At 42.5% G+C, this 6,082-nt stretch overlaps 1 pseudogene; it reads left to right on the top strand.

Annotated features, from left to right (window-relative positions):
- Positions 1-2,622: 2,622 nt before the first annotated feature.
- Positions 2,623-5,398, top strand: LOC139385774 (dipeptidyl peptidase 1-like; annotated as a pseudogene).
- Positions 5,399-6,082: the final 684 nt, after the last annotated feature.

Here is a 6,082-nt window from a genome sequence, read left to right as displayed (position 1 = left end):
CGACACACACACACACACACACACAACCTTGCTAATGCAAGAGTAAGAGCTGTTGAGTGTTTAACGATGGCTATGTGTATGACTTCATTATATTGGTCAATAACTGAGCGCATCAGACAATTCTTTTTTAATATTTGACAATGTGTGTGTGTTAGGTTACTCAGCACAGCGGAGTGTTGTCACAGTGGTGTCATCTAATAGCATTAAACACTGCTGGTCAGGCCAGACTGAGCTCTGAGATGTTGAGACACGCTCCTTCTCACTTATGTGGATAATAGTTATCTGGAACACACTGGCTGGTGTGTGTGTGTGTGTGTGTGTGTGTGTGTGTGTGTGTGTGTGTGTGTGTGTGTGTGTGTGTGTGTGTGTGTGTGTGTGTGTGTGTGTGTAGATGAGGCCTAAAGCTTGTGCATAAATTTGTCACTAAGTGGTGAAGAATATGAGTGATGGGGTCTCATACTGTGGATTGGTCTTTCTTGTGTGATTCAGCTCAGAAGACAAACACCCAATTAGGATGTGAGATGTATCAATGACTCCTCACTGTCTCAGACCGGAGAGAGAGATTCTAGTTTAGCCTTTGTTGATGTTGTTTCGTGTCTTTTCACTTTTGTTAATAGTTTATTTCACTTGTTTTGGCAATGTAAACATGTTTCCCATGTCAATAAAGCCCCTTTGAATTGACAGGAATGCAAGAGAGAGAGAGAGAGAGAGGGATTTACACTGTTATCAAAATGTCCCGCCAGGATGAGCCTACACCAAACACAGTCCTTATTTTAAGTGTTTCTAAAATTCTCTATGGAAAAAATGAATGGTGGAAAAAAGATTAGAACCATTTCCTTGTTGACCACTAGGTTTTATGGGTATTATGACTTCTGCTGTGTTATTCTATACAGCCCTATCCTATTTAATGGCCAATAAGGCATAAATAGCCTAGATAGGTAGCCTAGTGGTTAAGCGTGTTGCGCCAGTAACTGAAAGGTTGCTGGTTTGAATCCCCGAACCGACTAGGTGAAAAATCTGTTGATGTGCCCTTGAGCAAGACACTTACCCCAAAAATCAACTTAAGTACATTTACACCCCTGGGGTTATCTGTACTTTACATTACTATTCATATTTTTGACAACTTTTAATTTTACTCCACTACATTCCTGAAGAAACTATTGTACTTTTTATTCCATACATTTTCCCTGACAACCCAAAGTACTCATTACATTTTGAATGCTTAGCAGGACAGGAAAATGGTCCAATTCACACACTTATCAAGAGAACACCTGGTCATCCCTACTGTCTCTGATCTGGCAGACTCACTAAACACAAATGCATCTTTTGTAAATAATGTCTGAGTGCTGGAGTGTGCCCCTGGCTGTCCATACATTTTAAAAACAAGAAAATGCTTTACTTAATATAAGGAATTAGAAATGATTTATACTTTTACTTTTGATACTTATGTATATTTAAAACCAAATACTTTTAGACTTTTACTCAGGTATTATTTTTACTGGGTAATTTTCTATTAAGGTATCTATACTTTTACTCAGGTATGACAGTTGGGTAATGTTCTATTCAGGTATCTATACTTTTACTCAGGTATGACAGTTGGATCATTTTTCCACCACTGCTAAACCCTAATTGCTCTGGGTAAGAGTGCCTGCTAAATCACTCAAGTGTAGTGAACGCTACAACAATATTATTTTAAAGGTTCATTGGTGGAACTGCACCGCAGTATCCTTTTCACACAAACCTTTAAAAAACAAAACATGTAATTGAGGTTTTCTCATTATCCAATAAAACACCGATCTTTCACTGATTAAACACTTCAACAGGCAGCCACACTAGCGTTGCTGATGTGAAGAACAGTGAAATGTGTGCTGTCTTCACAGCTGAAAACCAATTGAAGTGACTTGCCTTACCATGGAACATCCCAAAGTCAATTACCGACACTTGCAAAGTTTGCCTTTCCAATTCACGCATCACCTCCACAGAGGAAGAGGCTAGGCGAGAGGATTTACTCCTCCCAAAATCTGTCCGTGTGAGATAAGCCCTTTGTATGGAGATCTATGAGTGTCAACATACGTTTTACTTTTTTATTTTTTAAGATGTATTTAACTAGGTAAATCAGTTAAAAAACTAATTCTTATTTTACAATAACGGCTAATTTGATCGAATATACGTTTCGTAATGTTTCAGCTGTTACAAATGTACTGACATAAGTGGATTCATGTGTCATTCCGGCAACTGAGAAAAAACTACTTCGTTTTGCCCGTTGTTCACACGCGTATATGCCCTCTCATTGGCTCGAATTGTCCCACCTGACCTCACTTGGCTTCGCTCATTGAGGACATGCATTTCCATTGTTAGTTCGGTTCCTCGGCTATCTTGCCAATATAATATATCATATTTGTCTCCTCTCATCTCTGGAAGTAAAAATAACCAGCGAGTCACGTGGAAAACTGCAGTGGGTCATATGACCGAAGTGAACGTACAAGAGTGTAGAGGACACAACACAAACCAGTCCAACAGATGAAATATAGCATACCTTTTTCTACTTGGGCTATTGCTCTTGGGCACTCGCTAGTTATCGTAGCTCAAATTTCTGCGTAGCTCTGTAAACAGAAGCGTGGTATGACGCGATGGTGTGTGTTCCTGCTCTGGGTGGAGGGCTCCGTGCTCCGGGCTGATACCCCGGCCAACTGCACCTATGAAGATCTGATGGGTTCCTGGGTGTTCCAGGTATCGGAGGGCTGGCAAGACAAGGACATCAACTGCTCTCTGATGGGTAAGAGATGGAGGGACACTCGCAGCGCGCTGCCTTGTTCCTAGAAATAGGGAAGAATTTAACATTTTTAATCCGGTTATGTAACATACACTTCACTTCATTGTTAACTTGATTCGGTAGTCTAATATTGCGTTTGTTTGTAGCCTATTGACTGTGCCTTTGTTACAATATCATTGATGCAATGTTTGTTACAATTTTCCCCTCTGCCCAATGTTACGTTAGCGATACAGAAGAGCCCCAAAGTTGAATTGATAAGTAATTACCAAAACGTTTGTATGTTGGGTTTAAAGACCGCGTCGATAACGGTGCACCTGGAGAAGCTGTCTGTGGCGGTGGACGACCTGGGAAACACGGGCTTTTTTTTTTTTTTACCCTTATCTACAATCAGGGCTTCGAGGTGGTCCTCAACGACTACAAGTGGTTTGGCTTCTTCAAGGTAGGTTCAAACTCTCGGTTATGCTGATGCAAGTGTTTTATTCGGGGCTACAGTTTAGCTTATACTGGTAACAATACTACGATCTGTCGGTCTGGAAGTTTTTTGGCAGACATGGAAATGCACTTGTCTTGTGCGCTAAGTTTCAGGCTCATCAGATGCATGGCTGGTAAACCTTGTAATTGTAGTGTTCAAGGTGTAAAAGCCAGCTTTCATCTCAATTACTACATTATTGATACATTCAGGCTTGTGATTCAAATGTTCTTTCAGGGCTGTAATTACAGCCTATTTCATTCAGGGTAATATTTTGTTTTGCATTCAGTCCTTGTTTGTTTTTTCACATGACTCCCTGTTATTGGATCAGGGGAGTGTTCTTTCTCCTACATGGTAGAGATGACTTGTCTTGGCACAGTGACATACTGTCCCACTAGATGCTTTCCTCAAAGCCCATTGTTTGTGGCTTTATGAGCCAGTACATGTTTGCTCATTCTTATTGAAAGACTTTATCTGGGTAATGGCTACATTTGCATAAAACATCTAAGTTGTTGCACTTTTGCTTTTAAAGATGATGGTGACTAATATTTTTTTTTAAATCTTCAACTCGGGCCATGAAGATGACATTCAATATCTTATGTGATGTGATCGGTCTCCACACAACACACACATGCGTGTACACGCAGTGACAATTTCTCCTCTGTTCCAGTACTCTGAGAAGGGCTCGGAGGTGACCAGCTACTGTGACCAGACTCTGCTAGGCTGGGTCCATGATTCTCTGGGGAACAACTGGGCCTGCTTCACAGCCAAGAGGCTAGTTCCAGTACCCCTTCACTCTGTGCACACACACCTCTACTCCCACAATGACCTCCTGTGAGTATTATCATGGGTTTTATAGATGTTTTGAGACACTGTGACTAAGAATAATTATGGTACCCAATAATCCCCTCTGTTTTCACATTGAAGTTCTATAGTTGGCTAGAAGGCAACTTTTCATCCATCGTGCCATTTTTACTGTTGCTCATATTGAAAAGCAAGTGATCTGCTTGGCCTTTATGCTTTCTATTTACATTGGCTGTGGCAATGCTCATGTTTGTCTCACCTAAGTGTGAGTTGGTGTTCTAGTCTGAGAATTGGGGGGCAGGGCTGGGATTCAGGAGTGCTGTTGAAAGGTTAACAGAGGCCTACTGCTGTGTGTGTGTGGTTGCTGCCTGGGGCTAAAATAGGTTTACTATGATTCACTGACTGCTTGACTGGGGGTCTGGTTTGTACAGTGGTGATTATAGCCGAGAAGTTTTAGATTGGTTGTGACCGTGCAGGGTTTGACTGCTACTCTGTCGGCTCCAGCTTCGTGTGGTAGCTGCTATTCTTTTCCTCGACGGGCATGTTGGCAGCTCGTGTCAGGATCCAAACAAACAACACCGAGACGCCCATCTTCGTTCCACAGCAGGGTATCTCCTGCTCCCAGTACTCACAAGGTAGCACCTATACACGCTGCATAATTGTAATTTAATGATGTGAGTATTTCTCCTGTCTCTAACCCTCACTGCTCTCCCTCTCAGGTTGTGACGGTAGTTTCCCCTACCTCATTGGAAAGTACATCCAGGACTTTGGGGTCGTGTTTTCCGTACGTTGGGAAGGATTCCCCTTGTGACCTTCCCAATGGCTGTCTCTGCCACTGCAGCTACGTGGGAGGGTTCTACAGAGGTTGCACTGAGTCTGCCATGATGCTGGAACTGGTCAAGCATGGGGTAGCATGGGAGCTCTACCCCTTTAAGCACTGGGATAAAATGGGGGTGACCTTTGAGGTGAGACACACACACACACACACGTTGGCTAGTTTGTGTATTGGCTAGCTCTGAGTAATGGCCAGGTGTGTTCCTCACACTGTTTTCCTCCAGGTGTATCCTGACTTCATGCACTATAAGGAGGGTATCTACCACCACACGGGCCTCCATGACTCCTTTCAACCCATTTGAGCTGACCAACCACATGGTGCTGCTGGTGGGATACAGCCACTGTCACATGACTGGTCAGAAGTTCTGGGTGGTGAAGAACAGCTGGGGGACGGAGGGGGGCTTCTTCAGGATCTGACGAGCGTGCCATTGAGAGCATCGCCATGGCAGCCAAGCCCATCCCCAAACTTTAGAGGGGAGGTTGTCAAATTTTTGTTTTCCCAATTGGAGGTTAACCTGATACTTTGGCCCAAAGTCTGAAATGGTTTTTGATTTGAAGTTGAGTTTGTGTAGCTGATAGAAGCTCAATCAAATGGCTGGAACATTGATATAAATAATCAGTAACTGAAGCTTTTCAACTTGCTCGCTAGACTCGGCTCCTTGCCAACCAAAGATGCATTCTTGGGAATGATGCCTAAAGGGAACCTGCTTTAATCCCCAAAGTAACTGGATTTTGTAGTTTGGCGTCTGATAGGAGGGCAGAGGACCTCAGCTCTTTATCTCAGGGAAGCACAGGGGAGATGAACCTTCCCTGTCATCTCCATATGTCCTCTCTGCTATGTCATCTGTCCTCATCTGTGTGATACGTCTCCTGGGAACCTTCAGAAGGGATTGCTGTCTCATCAGTGTAGAAAGGGATACAATGTCAGTGCCTTGATGTTTCTCTCCTTTCAGAAGTGGTTGTGTTAGACATATCCTGTAGTTTTACAATAAGTTCACATGATGCAAAGATTTGCACAGGTTTTCTGTTTTTAAATAAAACTAATAAAGTTATTTTTTTTTAACAATTTAGTGTGTACCCTTTTTCTGACAAATATAATAGGTTTCCCACTGTATGCACAACTCTATGGCTAGAACAATGCAGGTCTTGCAAATCCTTTTTCTGGAGTTGCACAACTAACTCAGATATTTGGAGAGGAACAA

Source organism: Oncorhynchus clarkii, chromosome 27 (assembly GCF_045791955.1).
Source record: "Oncorhynchus clarkii lewisi isolate Uvic-CL-2024 chromosome 27, UVic_Ocla_1.0, whole genome shotgun sequence".
Classification (NCBI taxonomy): domain Eukaryota; kingdom Metazoa; phylum Chordata; class Actinopteri; order Salmoniformes; family Salmonidae; genus Oncorhynchus; species Oncorhynchus clarkii.
Note: the sequence above shows the minus strand (reverse complement) of the source record. Positions and strands in the feature narration are given on the sequence as shown.